This window comes from Lytechinus pictus, chromosome 8 (genome assembly GCF_037042905.1).
Source record: "Lytechinus pictus isolate F3 Inbred chromosome 8, Lp3.0, whole genome shotgun sequence".
Lineage (NCBI taxonomy): Eukaryota > Metazoa > Echinodermata > Echinoidea > Temnopleuroida > Toxopneustidae > Lytechinus > Lytechinus pictus.
The window spans coordinates 1,328,668-1,344,069 of NC_087252.1; positions in this window are offsets into that span (position 1 = coordinate 1,328,668).

Below are 15,402 nucleotides of genomic sequence, written 5' to 3' on the forward strand. Positions count from 1 at the left end.
CATACTCTGTTTTATATATACCTTTTTATCATGTACTCTGCTCATTGTTTCATACACACTTATATGTTTTTCATGTATTCAAACTCAAAGTTGGAAGACAAATAAAATGAACTTATGAACTAATGAACTTATAAAGTGTGTCGACTTTACTCATTGTATCTATCCAGAAAAAGCCATTCGAAGTTTTAGTTTTTTTATTCAGTGACCAGTATTAAAGGGATGGTCCAGGCTGGAAATCTTTATAACTCAATTCACAGAGCAAAATGCTAAAAATATGATCAAAATTTGATAACAAATAACATAGTTATTGAATCTTAAAAATTTGCATTATTCCGGTGAAACAGTTCTAGGCATGTCTGTATGAATATTCATTAGGTGGGCTGATGATGTCATATCCCCACTTGTTCTTTTCTATTTTATTATATGAAATTAGGTTTATTCAAAAATTTTCTACCAAGAACTAAAACATTTGGATTAACAACTGATCATAATGGAAACATATCATTTACACACAGGCGCGTAGCTAGGGGGGGGCGGTGGGGGCGGTCGCCCCCCCCCCCAAAACGTCCCCAAAAAGAAAAAAAAGAGAAGGGAAAAAAGAGAGGAGAAAGGGAAAAGGGAAGGGAGGAAAGGGAAGAAAGGTCGCTTTGTGTTTTTTTTTCTTTTTATTCTTTATTTTTTTCTCAAAAGAGAAATTCCTTCACTCTTGCTCTAAATTTATATGTGAATTTTGCTTCCGCGCTGCGCGCGGTTAAATGACAATATTGAAGTTTTCCATTGTTTCCCCCACCCTTTCTCTAGCCCTGTTCTTCCACCTCAGATATATGTGTTTCTTGCCAGTTAAAGTTCAAATGTATAGATTAGGGCATGGAATTAGAGTAAGGTTAGGCCGAAGTATATGAAGTTATCTTTTTTTTATTGATCGCGCAACTTCTGGTCGGGTCGGCTCCGGGCGGGTAAAATCTTTATATCAATTTCTGCCGTCACCTCCATAAAGTCAACTTCTCCCGCTTTTCAGCTCATTACTAAACAACCATAAATAAACCAAACAGGTTCCTAATTTTAAAAAAGGAAGGTATAAAATTCGTGTCGTATTAAATAAAAAAGTACAAATTTTTTTAAATCAAATTCTATTAAACGTCATGTCATTTTCCTGCACATTCATCTCCTGTCCTGTTTTGCGCCCTCAGTTTGAAATTTTGAATGACACTTAAGTTTCTTTATAATTCAAAATGAAGCGCTTCAGGATAAGTCAAAGAAATTAGGCATCATTTTTTTATAATTTTTATAAATTACAGAAGTTTTAACTTTTTGCGCACTATTTTCCTTGTAATGAAGTTCAATAATCTTAGAAAATCAATTGAATTAGAGCCGATGGGGTATTAGAGATATCTGCATTTGATGAAACGCCCGCCCTTTGAAATGTCAGAGTTTCATTGCTCTGCGCGGGGAGGAATATCTTCCTCCCGGCATATAGACTTCTTCTCCTCTGTTTTGCGAGTTAAAGATATGCACTGTCGCTAAATTGTTTGTAATCAAATCTGATTTTTCCAAGGGAAGTATTCAATATATCTTTGAGAATACCCTTTTCTCGGCGGGACCCTTTTCATGGCAAAAAAAATGATTAAACGCTTTAGCTTCCGCGCTTCGCGCGGGGTTATTATTATTTTAATTTCCTCCATTGTATTCCTTTTTTGTGCGTTCACAATCACTTTTGAAAACAAGGTTCAAAATCACAATATAGTCAACTGAATTGGAGCTGAAATGGGTACTAGAGACAAGAGAGACGGCTCCTTTTCATTTTAATTTATGAAACACCAAAAGCTTCGCGCTTCGCAAGGAAGGGGGAAACTCCCCCTCCCTGCACCCACCCCCTAGGGAGCGCGCTTCGCGCGCTCTGTAAGTGTTGGCACGCTTCGCGTGCATTTACCGCCCCCTCCAAAATGAAATCCTGGCTACGCGGTTGTTTACACATGCATGAAAAAATAAAACATTTATGATTTAATGTAATAACATAAGAAAAAGGAAAGTGGAAATGTGACATCATCAGCCCACCTAATAAATATTCATGATGACGTGCATATAACTGTTTTCACAAAATATTGATAAATTTTAGAATTCATCAATTTTGTTATTTGTTATCCGATTTTGATGAAATTTTCAGCATTTTGCTTTGTGAATTTTACTCTATTTATTTGGATATTAATATTTTCAGCCCGAGCCATCCTTTTAAACTTTTTTTTATACCAGTTGACGTACCACTTTGGTGTCATGGCTTAGGGGGACTGCCACAGGGGCGACGCCATAGGGCGGTGGGGGGCAAAAGTAATTTAAGTCCCCTGTGATAGTGAGCCTGAAGAGGAAGGGAGAAAAAGATGTTAAGAAAAAAAAGTGTGTATACAACGAGGTTTTGGTCGTGTAGCTCCATATTCCATGTAATTAAATTTATGAACAAATAATTTGTCTTACGCCTGCCAATTGCCAATTCGTCTACTGCCAACTCGTCCACTCACCACATGGTCCACTCTCATTTAGTCAAATGCCATTCCGTCCATCAACATTTCGTCTTACAACCATTTGGTCCAATCATCACTTCGTCTATGACAAATTCGTCTCGTAACCAGTTGGTCTAATTTCCATTCATTCTCATTTATTTTGCACAATTTAAGACTTTGTCCAATTAGACCAAATGGTATATGGACTAACACCTGGTAGTTCAGTTCAATTCTGTATTTCATTTCCATGATACAAAGAAATAAGTTAAAATGAAATGATTAGAACATGAAGAGAAAAAGCAAAATTAAAATTTCGTCTAAATCGGACGAGGGATGTGCACACAATGCCCTTTTCTCTTGTTAAAATTAGATTTTTCAATACACCAACTTATGAAAATATGAAATAATTATGATTTCATGTAAGAATGAAATATGATGAGAAAGAAAAGTAGACATAGCATCATCAGCCAAACTTGTTTAATTTCGCATCGATGTACATTTTCTTTCACAAAATATTGCTTAAATTCAACAAATTTATTTTCTTTCAAAATTTGGATTACATTTTCTGCATTTTGCTATGTGAATTTTATTGGATATTTCTATTTTCTGCCTTTTTAAGTACATCTTTAAAATTGGAATAAAACTGCGTAGTAAGAAAATTATTACCAAAAATTATGTAAGGCTATTTAATACGGATTTATTGGTCATAAGTATAATACAATCTACCTGACTGTAATAGCTGACTGACTTATATTATTCACTTTCGTAGCCTCGCAAGCATTATTTTGGGTGGTCTTTACATCGAACTAAACCACTGGTCCAAGGCCATGGCTTTCTGATTATTGCTAGATTATGGTGGTAATAAAACAACAAACCGATATGAAATTAAATTGTTAGCACGCCATGAAACACAATCCAACTTTCCATGATCTTTGTTAAAAAGAAAGATTTTACTTGGAGCCATGCCTCGAAAAAAGGGAGAGTCCCTTATCATGCCAAGAAAGGGAAAGAGGGTTTTCCCCCTGCCCGACTGCGCACTGCACGCTAGTGACGTCACGATAATTCGCCGCCACGTCAACAGACGACCTGGCGCTGAACTTTTCGGGAGATTTATGATAGTCTAAATATTCAAACATCTAAGATAACAATAAAATATTGCATAAACTGTCCAGTCAATTTAATAAATGTTCATATTAGAAATTAATTCTAGGTGGGTTTGATCTGATTTTTTTGTATTTTTATTCGATACAATGTATGTTATCCAGAGATCTGATTACTGATTCAGGCAATAAATCGATACAAAAAGATTTACAAGAAAGACTAGGCCATAGGGCATAGCGTTGGTATCTGCGATCTCGTTCGTACACACAATACACATAACAATACCTTGCTGCATTTCGTGTGTTCTCGTGTGTGTCCTGTCGATTGCCATGAAGCTAGCAAGGCATACTTGTATAACGTATTGTGTATACATGTGTGTGTGTGCTTGTGCGTATGTATAATCAATGGAGCAGGGCCGTGTACAACGATCATACACAACATGTCGGATGGTCCATCCAATCTAACGTTGTACATTGCGGGGGTTCCCCTAACACGCTCCGCGTACACGAACGACCCAATCCAGCAATTCGGCATTTTCCCTCTTACATGATTCCTTGTTCGACGTTTTTGATCAACTGAAATTCTGTGAATTATTTTCGTTTTGGAATTCCGACGTCATTTCGAAAGGCAGGGGAATTACAAGAAAATCACCCGATGTCCATGATATTAGTCTAAGGTTAATAAAGGTAGGAAAATGTATCATTTTCTTTGAGTGAATGAAGCTGAGCTGAGTGAAGACTGTGAAGAGCTATTACGAGACCTGGCTGTACCGTGTGTCTACCAATTTCTTTTTTTATTTCCATGGGCATGGCATTGCTTCGACAATGTCGGTATAAAGAAATTACCCCCACAGCCACGCAGCCATTATTTCTCTAACTTCCAGCAGGCATAGGACTGGTACTCAGCTCAGGGACATTGTAATAGTTTTTGTAACGTTAAGTTTAGGGTAGATAACACTACAGTTAGTTAAATCATGGATTTGTCTTTAATTTCAAAAAATTAAATTGGAGTCTGATATAGTACTGAGTGTGATTGAGTTGATTCTGATTGGCCTGTCGCATGCTCAGGAGCTGGAGGGCGGGAGTGGTCATGTGTTTGTGAAACTTGGGGGGAAAAGACCTGGCCCTGCCTCTGATCTGGATAATAGTGAACTGAAGTTATTCTTTTGGAAACCATCACTGAAGCTGAATGGCTATGATGTTTATAGATGTTACTGTTACAAGATCTATAATATAGATCTACATGTACTGTATATTTTCATGCACTACGTGTTTGGCTAGATCTAGTCTAAACACTTTTTTTTAATCATTTGTAACAATGATCAACAGCCAATCAAAATTGAAGATTCCATCCATTACCATTGCAATAAATGCATGACAAAGTTACTAAGTGGTAACTTTTATGAAGCGGGACCCAGGTACCCATTCTCCTCACCTGCGGGTTGAGTGCAACATAATGTGGGTAAATTTCTTGCTTAAGGAAAACACGCCATGGCTTGGAATCGAACCCATGTCCCTCAGATTGAAAGACGGGAGTCATAACCACGAGAAGACTAGACCACGATTATATAATCATATGTTCTGAGTTTTATGGCACTGTTTCTATAAAAAAAAAACTTATTATTTTACTGAAATGCCATTTTCCTCCAGCAATCGGGATGGTTTTTTTTTCTTCATGTGTACATGATTTACTTGTTTAGATAGAGTAGGACCTAGAAAAAAATACATATTATGAAAGAATAATTCATAGAGCAAAAGGAAGGAAAAGTTGAACATTTGTTCTCAACACAAAGAAAAAATCTGAAGAATTACCTCCAAATTTTCGGCTTCTCAGCTTTCCACAGATGAACATTCATGATCGAATTCATATAGCAGTTTGTGATTTTGTTCTCCAATTTTGTTTTGACACGATAACAGAGCATGCATCTACATGTAGCAACGCACCTGGCCAGAATTATAGTTTAGATATGATTTAAGTCCTCGAAACCAATCAGATGTTATGACATCATGACTATTCTGATTTTACAGTTGGCTACTCCGAATGCTACACATGTGGATGTAATTGTGGAGTCTCTGTGACTTTCACATACATCGCGGGTATCAAGAAAAGGAGGTCATAATGACTATTGTTACATTCAATTGTTCATACATGTAATGTCCGTGTATCGTGAGTGAATTGTAAACAATACCAGTAGATCGTGATGTGAAGTATATTCCCCTTCCCCATACAACTCTCTCATCAAATCAACGGGCGCCCCCATTTAGATAGAAATTCATCTGATTTGTTACCCATGAACGTATTCACAACAGGCTTTGAATGTGGACATATTGGGGGGAGGGGTAATGATATATTTATATCACATAGCACACCCGGGTGGTTAACATGTAGAAATGTCTAAGGGCATTTTTTTCTTATCTCTCAAAAAGACAATGAGCCTGTATTCTTACTTGTAGCTTTGGATTTTGGGGCCTTTTACCTACAATATACGATGTTTCTTGGACCCTATTAAACTTCGTCCTACATGCACGTTTAAATGAAACCCTCTATCAGTTATACTGTAGAAAGTATCGAGAAAACAAAGTGATCTGGTTAAGGGCAGGGGTGTCGTCAGGGGGGGGGGGGGGGGCAGGGAGACATATAGGTGATGCCATTTTCTCAATTGAATCATACGTGTATTATCGAGTTAAACGACCCAAGTTCTCCTTTTAATTTTTTTTCTCTCCTTTTTCCTCTCTCCGTTTTTTTTTTTTTTTTTTTTTTTTTTTTTTTTTGGGGGGGGGGGGAGTTTACTGCTTGAAAAATCGTAGGGAGCGCTTGTTCACTGTGGGGCCGACCCTGCTAAGGGGTGCAGTTCGCAACCTCGTATCACTAACCTTTTTCTCCAGAACATCTCTTCATCTTTATCCTTTACCAAAATATGCCAGTAATGCCACCCCTCTCCAGTTCCCTAAATTCCAACTGCTCCGTTCACACCCAGTTTTCCCGTAGAAGTACACAATGTTATATAAAATGATGAGGTGTCGGTTTGGCCACGCCACTTGTTATTAGAGAGACATTGTGAAATCGTCCATGTGTTTGCTTTTATAATGGTACTATTTATTTTGTGTGTACCTGGGGAAAGGAAATGGGAGGAAACCAAACATAAAATCAAACCATCACGTGTATAGCTATCATAGGTAGAGTAAACAATACTCCGGGAAAATCATAAAGAACTCGACCAAAAATAATTATAATAGACCTCGAGATTTGTTGACATTGACTCTTTTGGTGTAAAGTTCGAGGATACTTTTTAGGGATGTGGTGCATGTTAACACCAATGGCGGATCCAGTTGGGGTAATAAAACAAGGGATACCCCAACCATCCATTATAACATTTTGAGAATCACTCATTAAACATAGAAACTTACCATCCGCGCCCCTCTATGTTAAAATTTGCTCTTTGCGCCCCTTATACAGTATATATTTGGAAACCGGATACGTTATTGGGTAAAATGGTTGCAAATGAAATCAACGCAATGCCTAAATGTATTTTTCTTCTTCTCTTTTTTTCTTTAAAGATGTGTTTTTATTTCTGTGTTGAATTAAATACATCATGCCATTGCCTGCAAGACTGCTGCCTTGTATAAAACCTGCGAAAAGTGTAATGTTGTTAAAGTAGACATGAGATCGAATGAAAATTGTAAGTGCGGTTTTAGTATGATTGTATGTAAAAGTTGCTCGATGAGGTAAAACGTTGGGCGGAGGGGGCGGGGCGCTTATTTTACTATGCTCAAGGAGCAACGTTCAGGCTTTATTTTTTACCAAACATACCACACGATAGCAAATGATTATACATGTACATGTATAATAATATAACTTTTAATATAGTATACATCACAAATTCTTTTCAATATTATGACCGATTCATTGTTGTGCAGAGCTTCTGCATGTGTCGTACATTAAAATGCAATGAAAATGTGGGCGTGGATTCGTCTCCTAGGTTACACAGCCGATACAATGGTTTGACCTTTTCTTCTCCAACCCGGGGGAAGAAAATTCTGATTATCAGGAGATTATTAACGACTGGAATAAACTCAGATAACTTAAATTTTCCATACAACCGATGCAATGTAAACTTAAAAGAAAACGCTTGAAAATGGTTGCTTTTGCTGGGAGAGGCAAGTTACGCGGTTTATGGTGTAAAAAGTAAAAACTGCAATACAATATCAGGTAGGGGCCTACCAAGGCGACCATGCATATTTCTAGAATAAAACGCTCACATTTTTTCAGCGGGGAAGGTCTACTCCAGTATTCCTTTCCTTACATGCACACCCGACGTAAGCTTCTTGGTCTTAATTTCCGCGCGATTATTTGGTCCTAATTTTATTGCCACTTTTTTTTTTATACATATGTTATTTTTGAGGAGCAAAGTAAAAAAAAGTATGTAGAGGTAGGTGAATATGTTATAGTCCAGGATAGGCCCCATAGGAACTTGACCAAACCTTGTTTTTTTATATATACAATATTTTTTGATGGTTTCTTGTCAATTCGAGGGTGCTGATTACGAATCTGGATGATGCCACTCGTGTAACCTTGAGCATTTTCCGCAAATTGGCAAAATCCAATATGGCCGCCAAAATATGCAAATTACCCATGAAAATCATAAAATTGTCCGCACATTGGCTATGAAATGCATGAAATCGTGTGGCTGGAGTGAAATACTCTGTCAAAAAATGATTTTTGACAAAATCTTTATTTTCCTGATATTCAAAATGGCCGCCATAGGCCATTGTATACTCTACTATGTACAATATGAATAGGAAAACCAATTTTCACAAAAATTAGCACTAAACTGCAATAAATCGCGATGTATGAACGAAGTAATATATGCAAATCATCATTACTAACGAGATATATCATTTATTATGTCATATATGGGAACATTGCTGTATTTTGATGTAAAAAATAGCCCACTGGCCCAAACAGTATTATATACTGTACAATGGCAATGGCCGGGGCCAAAAAATTGACAATTAAGAGTGAGCACTAAAATGCATATTATTAAGATTAAAAAAAACCATAATTGTTAATATGCCATTTAGGTGATAAATGCTGCATTTTGAAATTCAAAATGGCCGCCATAGGCCCTATATTTATCATGTACAATGCGAATGGAGAAACTAATTTTCACACGAGTAAGAAACATAAAATGCATGAAATTGTGATCTACGAGTAAATATTGTCTGACAACATGTTTTATAGCAAGACATATCATTTCTTTTGTCATGCATGAGATGCTGTATTATGAAATTCAAAATGGCCCCTGTAGCCTAGGCACTAACAGTATTATCTACAATGTGAATGGGGACATATAATTTTGTAAAAACTTGGATTTGCTTGACTATGACATCCATATAATCCTGTTGTATGAGTAAAATGTTATTTGAAAACATATTTTTTTTTATAAATTATAGCATTTCATCTGCCATATAGGTGATAAATACTGTATTTTGACATTCAAAATAACCTCTACAAGCCCTAATTATATTATGTAACATGCGAATAGGGAAACTAATTTTCACAAGAGTGAGAATCATAAAATGCATATAACTGTGATGTACGAGTAAAAATATTGTCTTAAACATGGTTTCTAACTAAATACATCACATATTGGTCGTGGAGGTAATAAATGCTGTACTTTGAAATCCAAAATGGCTGCCATAGGTCCTCAAAGTATTGTGTACATTGTAACATGGGACATAGAATTTTGACAGAATTTGGCTTTGCTTGACTCTAAATATTGCATATAATTGTGAATTGTGATCTGAGGGTGAAATATTGTCTAAAACCATGGTTTCTAACGAGATATAATTATCATAATGTTGTGTAATTAAGGTGATATATGCTGCATTTTTAAATTGAAAATGGTCACCATAGGCCCTTATCGTATAATATGCAATTTGAATGGAGACAAATAATGTTCACAAAAAGGGCATATGGCAGCCATTTTGAATGTTGAAATACAGTATTTATCACCTAAATTACATAAGATATGATACATTTTGTTATAAATCATGTTTTCAGACAATATTTCACTCATACATCACCATTTGGCCAAGCAAAGCCAAAATCTGTTGAAATGATTTGTTCCCATTCACATTGTGCATAATACCGTAAGGGCCTGTAGCGGCCATTTTGACATTCCAATAACAGTATTTATCACCTAACTGGCAGAATAAACGATATATCTTAATAGAAATTATGCTTTCAGACAATTTTTTACTCATAGATCACTATTACGTGCATTTATGGTGCTCACTCCTGTGAATATTGGTTTCCCACTTTGCATTGTACATAATACAGTTAATGTCTATGGCGGCCATTTTGAAAGTCAAAATACAGTATTTAACACAAACTTGAAACCTGAATGATATATTTTGTTAGAAAATACGTTTTTAGACAGTATCCCATTAATTTATCACATATGCATTTTAGAGCTCACTCTTGTGATTTCTTTGCTCCTCTTTCTCATTGTGCATAATACTTTTAGGGCCTTTGGCAGCCATTTTGAATATCAAAATACAACATTCATCCCATACATGGCATATTAATAATATATTTCGTTAACAATTATGTTTTTAGTCAGTATTCCACTCATTTAATCTTAATAATATGCATTTTAGTGATCACTCTTGTGAATTGGTTGGCCCCCAATTGCCATTATACGCAATACTGTTTGGGCCAGTGGCGGCTATTTTAGATATAAAAATACAGCAATGTTCCCATATATGACATAATAAATGATATATCTCGTTAGTAATGATGATTTGCATATATTACTTCGTTCATACATCGCGATTTTTTGCAGTTTAGTGCTCATTTTTGTGAAAATTGGTTTTCCCTATTCATATTGTACATAATAGAGTATACAATGGCCTATGGCGGCCATTTTGAATATCAGGAAAATAAAGATTTTGTCAAAAATCATTTTTTGACAGAGTATTTCACTCCTGCCACACAATTTCATGAATTTCATAGCCAATGTGCGGACTATTTTATGATTTTCATGGGTAATTTGCATATTTTGGCGGCCATATTGGATTTTGCCAATTTGCGGAAAATGCTCAAGGTTTCACGGGTGGCATCATTCAGATTCGTAATCAGCACCCTCGAATTGACAAGAAACCATCAAAAAATATTGTATATATAAAAAAACAAGGTTATGCCTCTTCTATCCTGGACTATTATGGTTAGGGCATTACTTTGATTAATTTATATAAGGGAAAAACGCATGGATCAATTGATGGTTTAAGATTTTGTCGCTGATGTGTACAGAAATAAAGGTTTAGTTGACCCACGTCCTCCCAACTCCCTGGTTGACCCTTCCCCCATTCTTGTGTCAGTGTAGCCTACAGACACCCCCCCCCCCCCTCCTTCTCGCCGCTTAAACCTACATGTACAATGAAGACATCTCCGTGTCTTTAAGGCACAGTCACATTTCTCCTAGGTGGTTTGAATGAAAATTAATAAATTTGTTGTTTTCGACTCGCCGTGGGGGAAATGTGACTGCAGCGTATATCTCAGTGACTCCATTTTTTATGCTTCAGTTGTGATTATTGGTCTTATTATCACAGGCTCACAGATCAGGGTGACATTTTGTGAAAGTTGTCAGCACTGACGATTTCAGTGAAATACTTTGTTTTTATTGGCTCAGAAGCTCTGGCCGCTGACTGTTACAATTTAACTGCCGAAGAATTTCAACTTGTCAGTACTGGCAAATTGCATGAAATGGTCCCCAGTAATATTTTTGCACCCCTCCCCAATCTGCTTGATGTTACTTAGGGGAATACCCCTGTACTGCTGTTGCGCGCGTTCGGCACACTACTGTATTCGCCGTGATGTCACTACAGGCACTGTGTCGCTTGCATAGCATGGATGTATTTGAAAAGAAATGACATATTCTACATGTACATCATAGAGATGTATACTAATACATCTCTATGATGTACATGCATCGACGCAATATGAACAACGCCATAACCCATAAGACTAGACTACTTGCGCAGGAGTAGTCCAAGCAGACTAAATCGTTTTGTGACTGTTTACCATGGACCTAGTAGATCCATGCTGTAACATTGAGTGTACAAACACTGATTCTTAATTTTCCCTTGTTTTCTGTTTGTAATATAGACATGGACTGCAGCAATTTGAATGATAATTATGGGTTTATTTACTAATTTTTCAGAAGAAGAGTGCAAACTCAAGAGTCTGTTTTTGCAGACTATACTTGTGACGCAAACAAGGGACTTGCCCGTTTGAGACTGTGGTGTTTTTCATTTTGTCGTGTCGCATCGCTGCACGCTCGTCTATGCCATGGTACGCTAACAATGCAACTCAAAGTAATCAATGAACACAAATACTTAGCTGCTACATCGATGAAGACATAACCTTGATCTAGCTAAAGGTTAAATGAACGAATTCAGTAAACTATGATATACTGTTTCAAATTATTTCGAGGGATTTGCATGGAAAACATGCATGTACGTCGTGATTCCATTTTCAACATGGAAAGAATCTCACGGAAAACCCAGTACTACACAAAGCCTGCCACAACATGGAAACTACAGAACAATCTCTCACCACAGATTGGAAGAATGCCACATAATGTGGCATGTTGACATTCAAATGATTATGCCATGATTTTCCCATAAGAGTTAAGACTCAAACGCAAGATTTAAAGGGAAACGCACCCTGTCGTTGGTTTAAAATGAAAAAAAAAAATAGATAATGATAATAATAATAATGTTAATAATAATAATGAACTTTAAATAGTATTTTCTCACAAAATTGCCAATGATTTATTTTGATACTATAAAGGCCTTATCAGACATGCTGTTTCATTCTTATTTCAATGCAAGTATGAAAGTATTCCATCATCATCAAATACTTGTAGAAAAATACGATTTTGTGTTTCTAAAAAGATGTGATGAGTCGAAGAATGGTGTTTATGAGATTCTGATTCGAGACATAACAAAACAAATATATCGAACCTACGTACAGTAGTACATGAATGGCTTTTGAAGTGTGGCCCATTCGGATATGTACATGTCCATGGAGCTCTCTTTTTACATCCATGGTAGGGTCTAGTTTGATACAATGCACATACATGTACACCCCCCCCCCCCCACCGAGAAGAATGGCCATTTAAGGGCGATTCCATGCTAGTAAACTCAGCCATTTTCACAACATGTTTCAACCTACTGTCCAAACAAACAATGAACTTCAATGTATTTTGTGGTAATAATAAAGTACTACTGGGTAGTCATGTAAAAAAAAAGACAACCAACAGAAATATGTTGTCCATGGGTGAATTAGAGGTGAAAATGGAGCGTGTCGTACGTGACATTTCTGAGTCCCGTACGACACATCATTTTCACCTGTAATTCACCCATAATCAAACATTTTTTTTTTTGGTAATCAGTTTTTCACATGACTACCCACTATAGCTTTATTATTGCACATGACTACCCAGACTTGATATTGTTGTCGAAATGTCCCGTACAACACGTATGGAATCGCCCCAAAGGGAATACGAACATATTTGTACATGCAGTGGTAGAATACGAATTTAGAATATCCACCGAACAGGGACCGAACATCAATGCATTTCACTTGCGATGTTGACATGATCTTCCGCCCCTGGATAGTTTATCTCTTTTCCTATTTAAAGCTAGTTTCCCGCTTTTGATAAAGTTTTATTGTCCAAAATGGGGTCGAGTCTCGCCATTGTAAGGTGTAGAAAGCTGTGAAGCAACGCAGATTGCAATGTAGAAAAATTGTATGAGAATTGTAATGATTGTGCATTCATGTTTGTGCAATATGATCCCAGTATGATCCCAGTATGATCCCAGTATGATCCCAGTACATCTATTCTGCATGACCGACATTATTTTCACCTCGGCCTATTGTCCATGAATAACGGCAACAGCAACAACAATAAAAAATAAAGTAATTCGTTTCGATGAGAAACAAATTAAGGATAGAATATAATTATTGTGTTCTGTCAAATTCAGAATAAGACTAGAGTTGTACGTAGGCCTACAGAACAAGGTTTTGAGGTTGAAGAGAAAGAAAAGTGGATGGACACTATCATATCCCGACAGAAGGTGATGGAACAAGGTTTATTGAAGAAAAGCCACTAAGATGGGGAGAGAGTATCAGAGTAACGAGGGGAGGGGGGGGGGGTCAAAGTAGATTAGTTAAAGAAGAAATAAAATGAGATGTGGGAGGGGGAGGTATATGGGATTGCAATTAGAACACAACGGATGTTTGTGTCTTTTGAATTGTAGAGTATTATATAAGATCAATTTGTATATGTTTTTATGATTAGCTAAGAATGCTTTTCACTCGAAGCATATTCATCATTTGCGATAAGTCTACCGTATGTGTCACTTTCTCGACGCAATCGCTGTGCGGAAGAAAAATTTCGAAATATGATTTATGAATATTGCGCAATGCACGTGTTTGCGAAACCATGGATAGGTCCATGGCGAAACAAAGCATACATGTATAGTGGTCTCTGTTGCTATTTCCATTGAGCTACTAACGGAGTAATATAGCTCCACGCTATTTCATTGCACATACATCTTTTTTTTTTAATTACACGTCTTTACTCGAGTATGCGGCTAGCGCGCGCTAATCGATGTTCCCTGCGCCCTGTTGCAAAAAAAAAATCCAGTCATGTCATCTCTGTATGAGAGGGTATAGTGCAGGCTGAAAATAATAATTTTTATACTAAATAAGGTAAATTCAACAGAGCAAAAAGCTGATTATGACATTTGAGTCTGATAAAAACAAATCTGTATTAGACTATTAGGGTACCATGCATGTATGTGCCCCCACCCCCAGGATGGGAGAGAAGGCTCCTTTCTTTTTTAAAATAATAATCAAACTTTTGAATGATGACAGCCCCCACCCTTTTTTTGTTCTCTTCAAAAAAAATTAATTCAGCGCCTCTTCTTACATTTATTTGTAATTTATGGAACCACTCCCATGACACTTGAACCCTGAACGAAGATCTGATTCGACAGAAACGAGCACAGTGCAACAACCCGCGTCTGCGCATGTCCCATTTCCAACGGTGCTTACCCGATCGTAGTCTATAAACCCAGACTCATTTGAAGAAAAAAAAAACACCCGAACATCACACACACACGCACGCGCACAAATGTGTCCCACAGGCCAAGACCCTGTTTCATAAAGCTTAGTGATTGTTCTTTGGGTTGATTTCTACTCTTTGATGAACGATCCATCGTAAAAATCATTCGCTAAGTTTTATGTTACGGGGGTGGGGGCGATTCATACAACAATGTCTCTGCCTACTTGATCACCCCAATAAAAATGCAATCGATAATCTGTATTAATGTATCAGCCAGCATCATTCGTGCATGGAGATTCTGTGTGTTTACACATGATTCTGTGTGAGCTTACCAAATGCGACCGTCTGTACGTTTGCTCTTAGTTTACAAGAAAAAATAATGACGTCAATAAAATCCCCGACCCCGAGATGGCATTTGTATTTAGGAAACGCTGAATCATTCAAGTGACATTAGTCTTTTGTATCAGGGGCCTGTTGCAGAAAGAGTTGCATTTAAACGCAAGTCCCAAATGCGCGCTGTTGATTGGTTGAAAATCAAGTTGCGCATGATTTTTAGAGTTGCGATTGATTGCAACTCTTTCTGCAACGAGCCCCAGATGATATCATGTGATTGTTGATGATGTGTCATTATTTGTGAAACGTGTAGACTTCTGAAGATAACATTTCATT